This window comes from Balaenoptera musculus, chromosome 7 (genome assembly GCF_009873245.2).
Source record: "Balaenoptera musculus isolate JJ_BM4_2016_0621 chromosome 7, mBalMus1.pri.v3, whole genome shotgun sequence".
Taxonomy (NCBI): domain Eukaryota; kingdom Metazoa; phylum Chordata; class Mammalia; order Artiodactyla; family Balaenopteridae; genus Balaenoptera; species Balaenoptera musculus.
The window spans coordinates 33007897-33025181 of record NC_045791.1 but is presented as its reverse complement, the minus strand read 5'-3'; the positions used below and the strand labels follow the sequence as shown (position 1 = coordinate 33025181).

Here is a 17285-nt window from a genome sequence, read left to right as displayed (position 1 = left end):
CTTCACTGGACTCTTCCAAGTCCCTGGTTTTTCCCAAGTCAAGGAGCACTGGCACCTTGCCTTTCAAGTCTTCTCGTTTTGGAATCTAAATCTTCTGGCAAACATATTCAACAGTACCCTTTTCTATGACTATACTCACACGCGTCAATATATTTCACCTTTGAGTACTCCCTTGAAAAAAAACATTAAAACATCTCCCAGTGTTCCACCCTTAACCCACAAGTGTCTTTAAAATCTGCCACTCAGTTTTAAGTCTGTTTTACAGAGATTTAGGAATGTAGTCACTTTCTAGTTTGTCTTTAAAAGCCCAAACTAAAACTTGAAAGAAAACCTAGAGTATAAGGATAACCTTCCAAATACTTAGCAAATTACATTTTTGTTAAGTATCCCTCATTTTCTCATGCAGATACATGAACACACATGTCTTATCATGGATTTATAGTCTTTGCTGCTCTAAGCCAGGGATCGCCCATGTGTGCAGGAGTGTGTGTTGGCAGCGGTGGCCTCACACAGATTTCACGTCCCTTTCCCTATTTTATAGTTAAAATGTCAGTACCATCAGGTGGGTAGAGTTCTGAGTAAATAGCCTTTCAAACATAAGCCAAATTTCTACTGTTGTTTTGTGAGTGAGCCCTGTGTCTATTGGGAACTACAGGGTGGCTCAAGTGCTTGACTATATTTCTTCTGCAGATGTCACACCTTGTCACCACCCACCCCCGCCTCGGTAAGAACACCCTGCAGGCATTTGTTCCCTTTGAGTAAATGCCACTCTCCAAAGAGCCTTTCTACAGGATAAAACATGTTTCGCACAAAGTCCATGCCTGATTCAATGAAGGGGCATAAAGAACATTCTTCCCAGAGGTAAATGAATGATCTAAAGTGTAGAGGATACAAAGTTTTGAGGTTTTTTTCCCACTGGCTGCATCTTATCAAAGTGAAGATTCCTATTGGTGAATCATTAACAGCTGATAGTGTGCATTACAGAGTGGAAAGAAGAAAAGCGAGAACTAATAAGTGTTTTGGTCAACAGACACAGGAGTCTTTCCTTTTACAACAGAGTGAAAGAGACAGGAAAGAGATGTAATTTTCTGTATTTCTTTACTCTTTGCCTGGGGCAGCGCAGCCCCTGCCTTTGAACAAGGTCAGGTGCATTGTGCGTGCCCATGGTTTGAAGAGCATTGAAAGATTCCTGGAGGGGGTGTATCCCCAGGAACAAATGGCTCTGTGGGGGAGGAGGAGGGACCCCACACAGGCTGCCTCTTTATCTCCCCAAAGTAGAAGCCCTGCAGGCTCTTAACTAGCTGGGGTGGGTTAACACCTGCCTGGAGAAAGAATGTACTCGCTCTCTGGTCACAGGTAGCTGATTTCCTGATGGGCAGGGCTGGAGGCCCTTTTCTCTCTCCATCTCACTGGGAATTTTTCTGTCTCCGTCTCACTGGAAAATGGATAGTAGACAACTATGCAATGTTTCCAAGTTGAAAGATCAGGAGGCACTAACTCTCAAAGCACATAGCAAGAAAAGAAAAAACTGAAAATATCAAATGTGTACATATTTGTATTGATATATTGAATATAGCTGTCCATTTTTGTATTTCAACATTATTTTGGGATATATAAGTATTTTTGCTGTGTCATGATACAGTCGATGGAGGAATTAAGGAGATTTGAGATGGGTGGGGTAAATCAGTGTGGTAATTGGTGTTTATTGAGGTTTTCTGTGTGTGGCTATTAGAAAATGTGTCATTTTGGTTAATACTTTAATGATAAATCATGGTCTCTTCTGTTAGGCGGTTAGCAGATTATCTTGGAGAGCGGACATGCACACACATAACATTTCTAACAAATCAATAAGTACCAACTTGTATAACATACCACAAGCATTAATAGAAGATTTAAATGCTCAGGCTCTGTCAAGTGGAAGAGTAAATAGGAGTCAGTCATGATAGGGGGTGTGGATCTTACTCCAGAGACTTGGGGTTGGAAAAAATATCATTTCTTTACCATTTTCAAATGAATTAATTCAGATTTTTATAATGATCAAGAGGCAGTGAGTTCACCTTCCTACTCTGAACACATAGCAATGACAGATGAAATATTTAAGAGGCAGGAAGAAAGAGACAGAGAAAGAGAGAGAAAGAAAGAAGAAGGAAGGGAGGGAGGCAGGGAAGAAACCAGGAAGACCCAACCAGGCTCTGGTATAAGATAAGATCTCGTGGACCAGACACAAAGGGAAAACACAAACTGTGGGTTGTCTGGGCTCTGGAAGTAGGCACCAGTGACTGGGAGCTTGATCCCTGTGGGACAAGGGGTTCTAAATGTGAATGAGACGTGGAGCAGGGCCAGGCTTCCTGTTTGATGCCAGAGGCAGACAGTGCTTTCACTCTGCTGGGACTATGGCTTCAGATGAAGAACTCTAAGCCTGGGGAGACAAGGCACAAAGACAATGTGTTACTCTCAGGAACTGAGCCAACTACCCACTCTGTAAATGGATCGGCCATACCCCTCGATGGCCCCTAGGGGCAGTACATCCTACGCTCAACTGTAAAACCTGGTTCTGGTTTAGGAATAGGAGGGCTGGGCTAGGCAGTCAACCTGTCAGGAAGGGAAAAATTTGGAGGGAATACTCAAAATAAGCCTGCAAACCAAAATTCCAAAACAGAGGAAGAAAGGCTAATTTCTCGCAGGACAGCCAAGAAACAAAAGACTTGGAAGAATAGTTCACTCCAAATGAAACGCATCTTAGAGAATCGTCTGAAAAGATGTCAACATAAATTTGTTGAGGTTGTTCAAAGAGATAAAGGCATTGATGATTAAAGAAATAAATTATGGAACAGAAATAGGCACAAATAAAATGAAAATGAAACAAATTAAATCATACCCTAAGCTAGAAGGGCTGGGAAGCTGACCTTGATCATAATCAGACTCCTTCACCTACTGAATACCAAGGAAGCTGAGGCTTCTGTAACGTTATAAGATGAATGGAAGAGCTCTAACGTTAGTCCATCCCGGTCATTGCTAATATTCTCATCGTCCAGGCCCTTATGTTCCCCATGATGACTTGGCTACTTGAGTTACGGGGCAGGGATCACGCTGAAGCTGAGAGCCTCCTGTCTAGGGCTGAGCCTTCCTGGCTGGCATCCCCTCAGAAGTCATGTCACTGAACAGAATGCCACCGAGGAGAAGGACACTGGTCCTACCACTCCAGACATTCCTATCACTTCTGTGTTTAAAACGCACAGGTTCTCAGGCCCTACCCAGAAATTTTGATTCCCTAGATCTGGGTCAGGGCTTAGAAATTAGCGTTTCTAACAGGCTCCCTTATGATTCCTATGCGGCGGACCCAGCATTTGGTGAACACTGTTATTGTTTACAGTCCTCATCTGTCAAGTGATGAAACCAGGCAGGACCAGAAAGAACAATGCTGGCCCAGGTCACACAGCTAACTGTAGCCAGAATAAAGCCCAATCCTTTCTTCTGCTTATTTTGGGTTTAATTCCCTCTTCCTTTTCTAGTTTCTTAGGTAGAAGCTGAAGTTGTTGATTTGAGATCTTTCTTCTGTTCTAATATAGGGGTTTAGTGCTATAAAGTTCCTCTTAAGTTCTGCCTTAGTGGAATTGTACAAATTCTGATATGTTGTGTTCATTTTCATTCAGTTCAAAGTACTTTGTAATTTCCCTTTTGAATTCTTCTTTGATCCATGGGTAACAAAGAAGCATGTTATTTATTTTCCAAATATTTGGAGATTGTCTGGCTATCCAGACAATACCAGGGTTATCAATACCTGGTTTTGATTTCTATTTTAATTCCTTTGTGGTCAGAGAATACACTGTGTATGACTTGAATCCTTTTTAATATATTGAGATTTGCGTTATACCCAGAATACGATCTCTGTTGGCAAATGTTCTGTGTGCCCTTGAGAAGAATGTGTATTCTGCTGTAGATGGGTGGAATGTTCTGTAAACGTCAGTCAGGTCATTTGGGTTGGGAGTGGTGTTCAAGTTTTCTGGCTGATTTTCTGCCTGCTTGATCTATCAATTATTGAGAGAAGGATGGTGAAATCTGCAACCACAATTGTGGGTTTTTCTATTTCTCCTTGTGGTTCTATCAGTTTTGGCTTCATGTGTTTTGAAGCTTTGTTATTAGGTGTATAAATGTTTAGAGCTGATATAGTCTCCTGTTGAATTGACCCTTTTATCAGTATGAAATCGACTTCTAAAAAATCCCTGATAATATTCTCTGTTGTGATACCTACTTTGTCTAATATTAATATAGCCAGTCCAGCTTTCTTATAATTAATATGGCATATCTTTGTTCACCCTTTTACTTTTAACCCATTAGTGTCTTTATCTTTAAAGTGGTTTTCTTACAGACAGCATATAGTTGGGTCTTGTTTGTTTTATCCAATCTGATCATCTCTACCTTTTAATTGGGATGTTTAGTTTATTTTTATTTAAGTTGATTATTGATATGGTTAGGTTTAAAATCTGTAAACTTATTATTTGCTTTCTATTTGTCCCTTTTCCCTCTTTTTCTTCTTTTCTGCCTTCTCTCAGATTATTTGTTATGATCGCATTTTATCTTCCCTCTTCGCTTATTTAGATATATTCCCTTGTTTCATTTTTTGAAGGTTTCTTTAGGGGTCATAGTATACATCTTTCACTTATCAAAGTCCACCTTGAATCGATATAATACTATTTTACATGTAAGAACCTTAACAAAAGCAGTTTTATTTTTTTCCCCTCCCAGGCTTTGGACTATTGTTGTCATATATCGTACTTTTACCTGTATTAAAAACCCCACATTATGCTATTTTTGTTGAGTCAATTATTCATTAAAAATATATAAATAATAAGAAAAAAACATAATATACTTAACCCATGTAGCTACCATTTTTGGTGCTCTTCATTCCTTTGTGTAGATCCGTAGTTCTACCTAATATCATTTTCCTTCTGTCTAAAAGACTTCCTATTATATTTTTTGTACTGTGGTTCTACTGGTGATGAATTCTTTCCCATCTTTGTATGTCTGAAAGAAAACTATTTTTTGAAAGATATTTTTGTCATATAGAGAATTCTAAGAAGACGGTTTTTCTTTTAGCACTTTAATATATTTCTCCACTGTCTTCTCACTTGAATTTTTCCCATGAGAAATTCATTGTCATCTTATCCTTGATCCTCTGTATGTAATGTGTCTTTATTCCCTGGCTGTTTCTAAGATTTTATCTTTATCACTGGTTTTGACCATTTTGATTATTATGTGCCTTAGAGTAGTTCTATTTCTGTTTATTGTGCTTTTGATTCTTTGAGCTCCTTGCATTTGTGGCTTTATAGTTTTCACAAAAGTTGGAAAATTCTCATCCATTATCCCTTCAAATATTTTTTTGTCTCCTCCCCTGCCCTTCAGGGACTATAATTGCTAGACAGCTTGAAGTGTTCCCACAGCCCCCTGAAGCTCTGTTCACTACTTGAATCCTTTTTTCCCCCTCTATGTTTCATTCAGAGTGGCTTCTGTCTCTTTGTCTTCAGGTTCATTAGTCTTTTCTTCTATAATGTCCAATATGACATTAATCCTTCCCAGTACATTTCTCACCTCAGCCATTGTAGTTTTCATCTCTAGGAGTTCAATTTGCATCTTTTTCATGTTTCACTTCTCTACTTACAATCTTTAGTTTTTCCTCTAGCATTTTGAACATATGGAATATGGTTATAATAACTGATTTAATATCCTTGTGAACACATTCTGTAATTTGTGTCAGTTCTGGATTGGTTTTGATTGATCAATTTTTTTCTCTTCATTATGCTTCTTTGCATTCCTGGTAATTTTTGATTGGGTACCATAAATTGGAATTTTACTTTTTTTGGTGCTGGCCATAATTTCTTTTTAAATAAATATTCTTGAACTTTGTTCTGAGATGCAGTTGGGTTACCTGGAAACAGATTGATCCTCTCAGGTTTTCCTTTTAAGCTTTGTTAGATGAGACCAGAGTAGAGTTTAGTCTAGGACTAACTTTTCCCACTGTTGAGGCAATACCCTTCTGTATACCTGATGCCCTGTGAATTACGAGATCTACGTGGTGAGAATAGGCAGTATTTCCTGCCCTTTATGATCCCTGCTGATTGTTCCCTCTAATACTTTCAGATGTTTCTCTCCCCAGACTTGATAGTTTCCTCACCTGCATGCATGATCAGTACTCAGCTGAATACTGGAGAGAAACCTTCTTCAGATCTAGAGTTTTCTCTCTGTACAGCTGTTCACTCTCCAGCACCCTGGCTTCCGCTGACTCCCAGTTCCAATTCCTCAACCCAGGGAAACTGCGAGACTCTGCCGGGATTCCCCTTCCCTGTACCACAACTGGAAACAAATGAAGTGAACCCTACAATTGCCCCAGCTTATTGTTTAGAAAGATCTGGAAACTCTAGGCAATAAGCTAGGGCAATTGTAGAGTTCACCGCATTTGTTTCCTCTCTCTGGGGTACCACTGCCTTCATTGCCTGATGTCCAACGTCTTGAAAATTCTTGCTTTGTATATTTTGTTCATGTATTTAGTTGTTTCAGGTGGGAGGGTAAATCTGCTCCCTGTTATTTCATCTTGACCAAAAGCAGACGTCTCCTCAAATACTTGTTAAAGTGAAGAGTGGAGTTTATACAAATGAAAGTATTACAAAATTATTGGCCTGATATCACATGAATATGGTAAAAATCATGAAAGTGCTTTGTAAATAACCGAAGTCTAGAAAATACAGTACCTGTTCACTCCAAATCATTCACTACACAAGGGAAGTAACTGAGGCCTGCATGGGCCAAGAGATGCAGTAAAGCTCACACAATTCCTTAGTGCGAGAAGTAAAACCAAGTTTGTCTTTCTCTCCCTGTGTCCAGTATTCTTGCCAATATTCCACTGTTTCAAGCTACCCCAAACCTGCTCATTAACAAGGAGAAATTTCATATTCTTATAAAATATACCTGATCAAATCATAATGCCTTTGCATTTGGAAGCCATGAAAAACAGCCACTGGTTCAATTTATTTGCATCATTAGAAAAACTTTTTTTCAACCTCCTTATAGACACATTCCTTCCACTGAAATGAAATATGTTTGCAGTTCATCTGGAAAGGAAAGGATTGCTGTGCCATGTTAAGTGATAGAATCTGACAATGGCTTAAGGCCATTGCCCCTTGTAAACTGTTTTTATGAGGAGCAGGACAGGTCAATTGCCACAGAAAGCATACATCTGACCACTAGCTCTCCATCTGTACAGGTCCTTTAATCTATTAGGCACCATAGGTTTGATCTTGTGGGGCCTTCAAAATTTCCAAGGATCTGTGGAAATATTAGAGGTATGGGGGAAAATTGATTGGTTCCAAATATTAAAAAGAAAATCACAAAATTAAAACGAATGTTTTTATCTTTAAAAATTCAACATGGGAACCTGCGACTGCAAGTCAACTCTTACATTTCTATATGCATTTAATTAAATGTGGTTATCAGTTCATTTTAATATACTTGATATGATGTGAGTGAGAAATTCACAAGAGTGCTCATGGCCACTAAAGATCTTTAAAATGCCCCATATTTAGTGACTGAAATTCCAGAGAAGTATTCAGTATTGCTTGTCACCTTTGCTTGGAAATAATGATGAATTCCACGATATCCAAGTTTAGTTAAGGTTTTTCTTTTTTCATTTTACCAAATGGGAGTGTGGCTTTAGTAATTCCTAATTGGTTTGCATTTTTGCTTGTTAAATTTGCTTTGCCTGTGAAGTCAGTTCTCAAACAAGATCAGAGAAATCCATATCCCAACAGAAATAGGTCTTTTTTTCAGTGATCTTCTGTTGAAGACTTGTAACCGATCTTAATTACCCCATGGCATCTGGAATGCAATAGCATTTATATTTCTTAATTTTTCTAAATAAAATTAGAGCTGCTTCCAACACTCCTTCACCATGGTTAGTGAGAAGTTTGTTTATCAGGGCTTCATCACCACTCTTGGATCTTACAAGAACCCCAGGCTTGCGTCATCCAGGAAAATGGAGGATAACACAATTGGGATGGAGTTTTTTCCTAATTTCGCAAACCTTTAAGGACACAAAAAACAACTAGCACTGCTGACAGTCCCTCAAACGATCCTTCACACCCTCACCAAACTCAGCCAAGGAAACCTTTTCTGGGACCCCCATGTTTAAGCCGCTTGGTTTCTAGTTCCACAGGCACAGAGTCACTCCCATCTGAGGTTCTGCCACTTCTAGAATACCCCATGGCAGTCACCTCCTGCCTCTGCCCAGCTTCAGGAAAAACCAGCCACACTCCAGGTTCAGGCTTCTTCCTTCTTCCACTCACATAGAGCGTCAAGTCCCCATCTGATTCTTTTTCAGGCAACGTAGCCCATGCCCTTGATGGACCTAGCACAGTGTTTCTCATAGTGTGATCCAAAGAAAGCTGGTGATCCCTGGTACCCCATCAAATAATCTGCTTGTGCTTTACCAGTTTCAGATGAAAAACAGCATCCAAGCAATTCTGTTCCCCTCCACTTCACAAATTGGAAATGTAAGATCAAGCATGAATTTTACAGAAATCCCTTTATCAGGTCCTTAACAATAAGCCCAAGCTTACCATGAAGCCCCTGATGGAATAGGTGCCAAAGGGAATGAGATGAGACGGAGTCTAAGAAAAGACCAGTGTAAGAGCTAAGACATTGGAGGTCTTGTTGATAGCATTAACTAATGAGAACTCTTCCAACGGGTTCTCCTTTAACCGTGTTACTCATATTGCTCTTTGTTTCTTTCAGCTTCCCTAATGAATAGAGTGCAAAACAGCTGAAGAAGCAGCCTTATTGCTCAAAAGCAAATGTTGATACATCTCAGGGCTTTGAGCGTGGGAGATGAAGGGGCCAGCTTTACGCCACTTAAGGTGGTAACATGGTTGATGGTAAGTGAAATCATGTAACAGAAATCTACTTTTTTTAAAAAGCCCCCTGACAGTAGTCCTCATGAACATTGTGAGACATTTTAGGAAAAGCTAGGAAACATTTGTAAGAGAGGAGAAGGAGTTTAGTCAGTGGGATAAAAGCAATCTTGTAAAAGCTTAAATTTGCACCTCTTTTCCCACGGTAAACCTTCCCAGGAACATTCAAATTCCACCTAACACATTACAGAAGTATTGGTATATTCCTTTTCTTCCAGACATTAAGGTAACTAATAGATCTGACATCAAGAATAATAAACTACCTGCAGAGCAATGCAATACAACCAAGAACAAGATTTTTTTTTTAATTGGGGTATAGTTGTTTTACAGTGTTGTGTTCGTTTCTGCTGTACAGTGAAGTGGAGTTCCCTGTGCTGTACAGCAGCAGGGAACTCATTAGATATCTATTTTATACATATTAGTGTATATATGTCAATCCCAACCTCCCAGTTCATCCCACCCCACCCCCCTTTCCCAGCTTGGTTCCATACATTTGTTCTCTACATCTGTGTCTCTATTTCTGTCTTGCACACAGGTTCATCTGTACCATTTTTCTAGGTTCCACATATATGCGTTAATATACGATATTTGGTTTTCTCTTTCTGACTTACTTCACTCTGTATGACAGTCTCTAGGTCCATCCACGTCTCTACAAATGACCCTATTTCGAAGAACGAGATTTTTTAAATGCTGCTGTCTCCTCAGTTCCCTAGCAAGCGGCACCATAGTCGTCCCTCTGTAACTGCTTTTGCCTTTTTAATCCATCCTATGCAATTGACCTCTCATCCTACCCAACTCTGTTCTCTATACTTGATTCTTTAGCACTTTGTCAGTTTAAAATACAGTTAATTATCACATTGTCTTCTCACTAATTGGTATTTGAGATTATTTTGTTTCCCTAACTAAATTTTAAACATCTTATGAACAAAAAGTATTGAAACTCTTTGGCATACCATAATAACTAAAGTAGGCATATGTACCTAATAGCTACACAGTTTTACAATCAATAATTACTTGACTCTTAGGTTTAAACCACACATCAAAAATAAACAAAATTGCATTACTTCTTAGGTTTTTTCCCCTCAAAATTAGATATAGCCTTAGAGGTACTGCAAAATATTAGGTTATTTGTTGTGAAATCTTTTTTTTTTTTTCTTTTAAAAGTCCCTTTTAGATGAAGTGAGAGAGTAGCATTGATATATATACGCTACCAAATGTAAAATAGATAGCTAGTGGGAAGCAGCTGCATGGCACAGGGAGATCAGCTCGGTGCTTTGTGACCCCCTGAAGGGGTGGGATAGGAAGGGTGGGAGGGAGACGCAAGAGGGAGGGGATATGGGGATATATATGTGTACATGTGGCTGATTCACTTTGTTGTATGGTGGAAACTAGCACAACATTGTAAGTCAATTATACTTCAGTAAAGGTGTTAAAAAAAAAAAAAAAGTCCCTTTTAGAAAACACTGGTCAGGAAAGTGCAATACCCCCAGAGAGATGGTGACATCACAGGACAGCAATGCTAAAATGGACTTTCGCATAGCAATGGAATTGCTTTAGTTCTAACTTGAGTTCTTAAATTGGATTGATCCGCTTAAGAAGGATAGAACCATTTCACAGGCCTGTATGGAAGAGTTAAATTTGGGGCAGGTGGAAGACTAACCACACAAAGAACAAGACTCAGGTCAAAGGTCTTCCTGAGAGAGAGGCTGCCTCGCTCTGCCTGATGAAACCCTTAGTGTCTGTCATGACCTTCAAAGCACAGAAAAGTGCACAGCCCCACACAGGCCCCTGGTCCTATCAGCTCTGTGATTGGAGTCCAGATCACTGAATTGCAGGCAGATGACCTCAGCTGCTGACTGAATCTGTCGGGCTCACTTTTCAGCATCTTAGAATCCTTTTGTGAAAAACCAGAGTCTCCTTCCTTCCCTTCCTGTCTGGTTTGCATCACTGACAAATTCCACTTTTCGTCTCTTGAAAAAGATATTCTTCCTCCGCCCTGGCCCTGTGGAAGAACACAAACTACTCCGAGATGAGCTGGTATGCAGCCTTTATCACAAAACAATGATAAGTGGTTGAGCTAAAGCATCCAATAAAGCAGCTAGAAGGAGAAAAAGGCAGAAAGAATGTGTGCCTTCTTCAGAAACAGCACTCCCCATCCATCAGCTGCAAAGGAAGTCGGGGACGTGGCTTCAAGTTTTCATTAAAATGCAACAGGGCATCAAGAAGTCGGATTTGGACCAACAACGAGATAGTTTTCTTACAGTTCCTTTGCTCTGGACAGCTTTGCTGTGGGCTTCAAAGTTCTCTCTCTGACCAAATTCAGTGAAGTTGCTTCCTCCTCTTCTCTTTGAACCCGGAGCTTTGGGAAGGGCAGCAAAGCAAGCCGAGATGAAATTGCCAAACTTACGGTTCTCCAGTGAGTGAGATTTTCTCTAATGCTTACCAACTGTCACCAGGTCAGATGGATTTTTCTGCTTGAAATCCCTTGATGCATTCATTTCTCTGCCGTCTTAGGGTATCCTTCTGAAAGCAACCCCAGCAGCCATAAAAACAGAAAAAGAAAATGCATAGCATAACTGGTGCACAAAAGGACAGTAAGGAATAAAAAGCGAGGAGAGGGCAGGAAGAAAGGTTTTTAGACAAGCATGTTATTTGCTTGGTTTTTGATTCAGAGGGCAATTCACACAGAGCTCTACTCAGACCCACCAGGAAATGCATGAGGTGCTGGGTCTGGGTCAGCCAAACAAGAAACCCTGAAAAGCAGCTGCATATGCTCTTTTCTTGATTCATCTAGTGCGGTGACTTTTTAAAAAAAAAAACCTTTTGAAGCAATGAAACCACAATATATAAAACAGCTGACAGTGGGTCTCTCTCCTCGGGAGCAGCCCATATGAGCTTCCAAACAGGTGTGGGGTTGGAGGCATGAAAGTCACCATTCCAGGGGGTTTTAATAATCTAGGAAGTGGCAACACAGGATTTCATTTTTTTGGATACAGAGGGCTGACATCTAAGTTAGAGGGCAAGAAGATATCCTCTCTGAGGCAGTCGTGTACAGTTTCTTATTCTTTCTGGTTTCTTGAGCTAAAAATTAGCATCACTTTTAATAGATACCACAAGTCTTATCACCCACCATCTAACTGCCCTCATCTTCCTTCCTTCAAAACACATCTCAACAGATATTTATTGAATGTTTCTAGTGTCCAAGGTGCGAGGCACTAGCTGGTTATTAAAAATATAAATAAGGACAGTAGTATTAGTAGCAGTAGTAGTAGTAGTAATAATAATAAGAGCAAACACTTCTATAGTATTTATTTAGTGCCAGGCACAGCTCTAAGCTCTTTATATGTATTTAGTCATTCAATCATCGAAACAACACTCTAGGAAAGATATGATTATTATTTCCAATTTACAGATGGGGAAACTGAGGAACATAGAGATTAAGTAATTGGCCGAGGTCACATACCTAACAAGTGGCAGAGCTGAGATTAGAACCCAGGCAATCTGGCTCCTGAATCTGTGCTTTAGGCATATTTGCTTTATGTGCACTGTCTTTGGGGTTTATTATCTATGCTGCAACAGAGAAGTTTCTGCTCCTAGAGCTTTCAAAGTCTATCTGTCTCCTTTCTGGAACTCAATAAAGGACTGTGGACAATGTATACATGAGAAAGGCTAATGACATCTGGGGACACGAGGGGAGAGAGGGTCGTGGGAAGACATCAGATATCTTGCTGATTAGGCAGGCAAGGGCTTTGGAGCATCGAGAATCGAGCTATTACTACAAATGTGACACATGTACACCCATCACTGTGTGAAGCCTGGGACTTACAAATTAACATATATAACATTTGAATTTTAGTCCAAATAAATGTACAGTCTGTTATTTGGAAAGGAATGATGACAGAGTTATATTTCAGTAGATAGATCTTTGGGGCCTCTGTAATTCATACTCTTCCATCTTTCTTAATTTGGCAAACCGTTATTGAACATTGTCATTCTTTATTTTCTTTCCCCTAAGCAACCACTGAATTATCTTGGGAATATGAGCCAGTTAAGAGTTATTGCAGGCCCAGAGAATAACAGGTCTCTGTTATTGGAACAGTATATTCCATATTCCTGCTCAAACACAGACCTTCATGCCATCTAAGACTAGAAAGAGAACCAAGTGTAAGAGAAGACAGTTCTTTATTACTGAGCACAGTACATTTAACATAATAGGATATTACTGGTGGACTGACTGCTCTAAAACAGAGATACTTAGATAAGGTCTCGAGCCAGCTCTCAATGAGACAGATATCTTAGGTGGGCTGAACCAACACCCATTCCCAACACCTTTATCCCTTGTCAACCTCTATTATGGAAAGTAGGAAAGCTAAATACTCATTTTACCCACTTCCCTTGCATAATGGACATGTGATGAGATTCTGGCCAATACAATGTAAGTGGAAGTCTGCTAGGGGGTTTCTGGGAAAGATTTTGCATTTCTGATAAAAAGGGACAATTGCAGTTGGCATCATCGTCTCCTCCTTTCTTCCTGATATGAATGTGGAAGGGCTGTCTAGAGCAGCAGCAGCCATCTTGTAAGCAGGAGGAAATAACTATGAGGATAAAAAGGATACAAAGAAATTGGATCCAAAATGGCATTGCTGAGCAGTTAAAAAGAACAATGGTTCTACCTCTACCTTTCTTGTTATGTTAGATGCTATTTAGGCTACTATTCGTTGAGTCATCTCTTCTTACAGCCAAACACATTCTTAGCTAATACACAGGAATCACAGAAAATCCATAGCTATTTGATACCTCTCCTTTCTCAATTAGAATCAGTGTTTTTTAAGACAATAGCATGTGCTTGTATAATGAGCCAGTATTTTTTTTTCCACAGTGACCTTGACATGTCTCTTCACAGAAATTAATGTTGCCATCACAACTGACATACATTTGGCAGGAACAATAAGTCCCCTTCCATTCTTGTCCAGCTTAGATTCCATGCTCATCCTTACAATCAGTTTGGAAAAGACCTTCCTCTCTAACCCCTACCCCCACTCTCAAACTCAACTGGCAAAACCCCAACAATAGAGAAATCCAACCATCTCCCTCTCCTTGTGGGCAGCCAAGCTACGAAATGTTGTAGACTGGTTTCACATTAGGTTCATACTTGCAAACCTCAAATGGGCCCTCAACTCTGCCCAAAAATTTAACTACATTTCTTTAGGGCTTACTTTTCCCCTCTCGGAGATGGCTTGTATGCCCTCTTTTCTCTTCTCCATTTTTTCATTTAAAAGCATATCCCTTTTTGCTCCACCCTTGCTACTCAAAGTGGTCTTTGGACCAGCATCATCAGTATCACCTGGGAAACTGTTAGAAATGCAAAATCTCAGCCCTCCCACCCTCCCCCCCCCACCCCACCAGACCCGCTGAATCAGAATCTGCCGTTTCACAAGCTTCCTGGGGGGTTTACAGGCCCACGTACACCAACATTTGAAAAGCACTACTGTTGACTTTATCCCTTCTTAAGAACTTCATTCTCTTTGTCATTCTCAATCTCCTGAGTCCTTATTTACTTTTCCCCTAATTCCTTAATTCCTATCAGTAAATACTGTCTAGTACTTCCTATCTAAGCAAATCAAAACACTTCAGGCCCCACTTTTTTTTTCCAGTGTCTACTCCCTTTTCCCTACTTCCCTTTACCAAGTCCCTGAATTAATTCTCCACCTTTGCTGTCTCGACTTCCTCCTCTCCCCTTCACTCCTCAACCCAATCTGACTTCTGTCTCTTCTATTCCACCAAAAAGAACCCTTGGCAAGGCCACCCATCACCTGCATGTGGCAAAACCCAGTGCTTACTTCTCTGAGCTCTTCTAGATCTCACAGCTAAGCTCTCCTTCATCTGAAGATATTCTTTTGCTGGCCTTTCGGATCCTGCGTTCCCCAGGTTTTCCTCCTTAGCAGCTTCTCCATAGTCTGTTTTGCCAACTTCTCTTCCTTTACCTCACCACTAATTATTGGAGTTCCTGAGGCTTAATCCAGGGCCTTGTCCTCAGGTGATCTCATCCCATTGCATGGCTTAAATATCACCAACATGCTGAGGTTTCCCAAATAATCTCCAGGCTCTGAAATGTGCTCTGGTCCGTTCACCAACCTATATGATGTCTCCATGTGAATCTCTTGTATCTCAAAATTGTCCTCCTTGAAACTGAACTTTTGATTCCTACCCCCTCTTTTCAAAAACTTTTCCTCCCCTGGTCTTCTCCCTCTTAGTAAATGGTACCACCATCCATCCAATGGTGTAATCCGGAGACATAGGAATCATTCTTGATGCCACTTTCCCACACCCCCTACAACAAATAATCAATAAAATGTCTCTTTTACCTGCAAAATATCTCAAATCAGTCTCCATCTCTCCATCTCTATTTCACCACCCTGGCCAAGCCACCATCATGTTTGACTTGATCCACTGCAAAAGCCTTTTCACTGGGTTCCCTTCTTTACCATGTTGCCTCCTCTAATCCATTCTCCCTACAGAAACCAAACTAGTCTTTTAAATGCATGAATGTGATTAAGTATCTGACCCATGTAGAACTCTTCAATGGCTTCTCATTGCATTTAGAATAAAATTCAAACGTCTGTAAACTGTCTGCATGATGTGACTCCTCCCTACCTCCCTACCTCCCTTCTCTCTCTCTCCCACTGTACACGGCTTCCCTTCACCTTTTTGAAAATCTTGAGTCTCTTGCACTTCTGGGAACATAATATTTTCTCTTCCTGGCTCCTTCTACTTCCTCAGGAACCAGCTTTGATGTCTCCTGTTTAGATACCCCTTCCCTGACGACCATACTTACTTCCCAACACACATTCCCTTTACTCTCTACACTGCACCCTCTTTCTTTTTCTTCGAACTCAATTCTAGGCAGTGTTAAGAAGTGTGTCTTAACTAGGCAGCATGAAGACTGTAGTATATGTTAAGGGGTGATCTCCACCTCTTACTGGGAGAAAGGCACCGGAGGAAGCAATTCAACAGAAATGACTGGACTGGACTGGCGCTGTCCCACACAAGGTGTCACTGAAGGCTGCAAACGCTGGTGTTGGTCAGTACGTCCTGAGTCATGAGCCCACTGGGGCCAGTGAGCAAGACCGTGCTCTTGTGGGTGGTGTAGGCTTTCCCCACATGGAGAAGGCATTGCCTCTGTCAACGATCTAAGTTGCTTCTGGAATAGGAAATAAGGCTTGGAGAGGCAGGCCTTAGACGGGAGGAACTAGAAATTGCATGCTTTCCCTGGGCCTTGGCTCTGAGGGCTGGACACACCTCGAGAACTTGGAGTGGCCTGGCCTCTCCACGCTGGGCCTGTGGGCTATGAGGATAGCCAACCCACACGCCGGTAAGGTAGGCTCTGCTCACAGTTGTGTCCAGATCAAGAGAAGGACCTTCTCTCAGGCTTGAAAAGGAATGGTAAAGGGAAGAGCAGCCTCCATTCTGCCTCGCAAGGGCCAGACTGGTGTTTGAGGCAGTGACCTGAGGGGGACAGAACCTTGGGGCTTTAAAAAAAAGTGGTGAGGCAGCATGATGAGGAACAAAGATGCTAGGGACCCATTCGAGCGACCTGTTTCTGAGCACTGGTGAAAAGCACTCAGCAGGACCGGGTATAACTAGGGACACCTGGGCTTGTTGTCCCCACCTTCTGGAGGGTAAGAAAGAATCTAGTCCCTCTCATTCACAATTCGTTACTAAACATATGTGAAATTATATTTCTAGTCGTAGGCTATGAGACCTTCTCTTGTTTAAGGTGGCATTTCTTGACTTATAACTGGCATTTCATGTTTGTGGTTTAGTCAGAAATCTTTTAGGTGCTGGGACAGAAACTCAACGTAGCTTATGCAGAAAAGGGAACTTATTGGCCCATGTACCTGAGAAGGAGTGGCTGGGAGCCTGGGGCTCAACCATGTCAAGGACTCAATGCAGCCCTCTCTCTCTTGGCTTTGCTTTTCTCTGTGCTGGCTTCGTTCTGAGGGAGACTCCCCCCTGATGTAACAAAGGTAATACTTGCCAGTCCTAAGCTTTACTCTCCTTACAGTTAACAGTCCCAAAGGAAGCATAAAAATGGGCCACTTCCCTGAAAGATCTCACAAAAATCCTGGAAAGAACTATGACTGGCTTGACTTAGGTTACATGCCCATACCTGAGCCAATCAGGTGCAGACTAAAGGGCTGGACCAACCAGTGCTGGGTACCAGAGGAGGTGAGACCATGTGGTCAGACAGTGCCACCAAATAGGGGAAGGGCAGGTAGCTCCTGAAAGGAAAAGATGCAGAAATGACAAAAAGTAACGTCTTTT

The 17285-nt window shown here is 41.0% G+C and overlaps 1 long non-coding RNA gene across 1 annotated transcript in view; it reads left to right on the top strand.

Annotated features, from left to right (window-relative positions):
* Window positions 1–17285, top strand: part of LOC118898533 — a 66384-nt gene that overhangs the window by 8968 nt on the left and 40131 nt on the right. Inside the window, exon 2 of the long non-coding RNA XR_005020714.1 lies at window positions 8785–8924. This is a non-coding gene — a long non-coding RNA (uncharacterized LOC118898533). The remainder of the gene's footprint in view (window positions 1–8784; window positions 8925–17285) is intronic.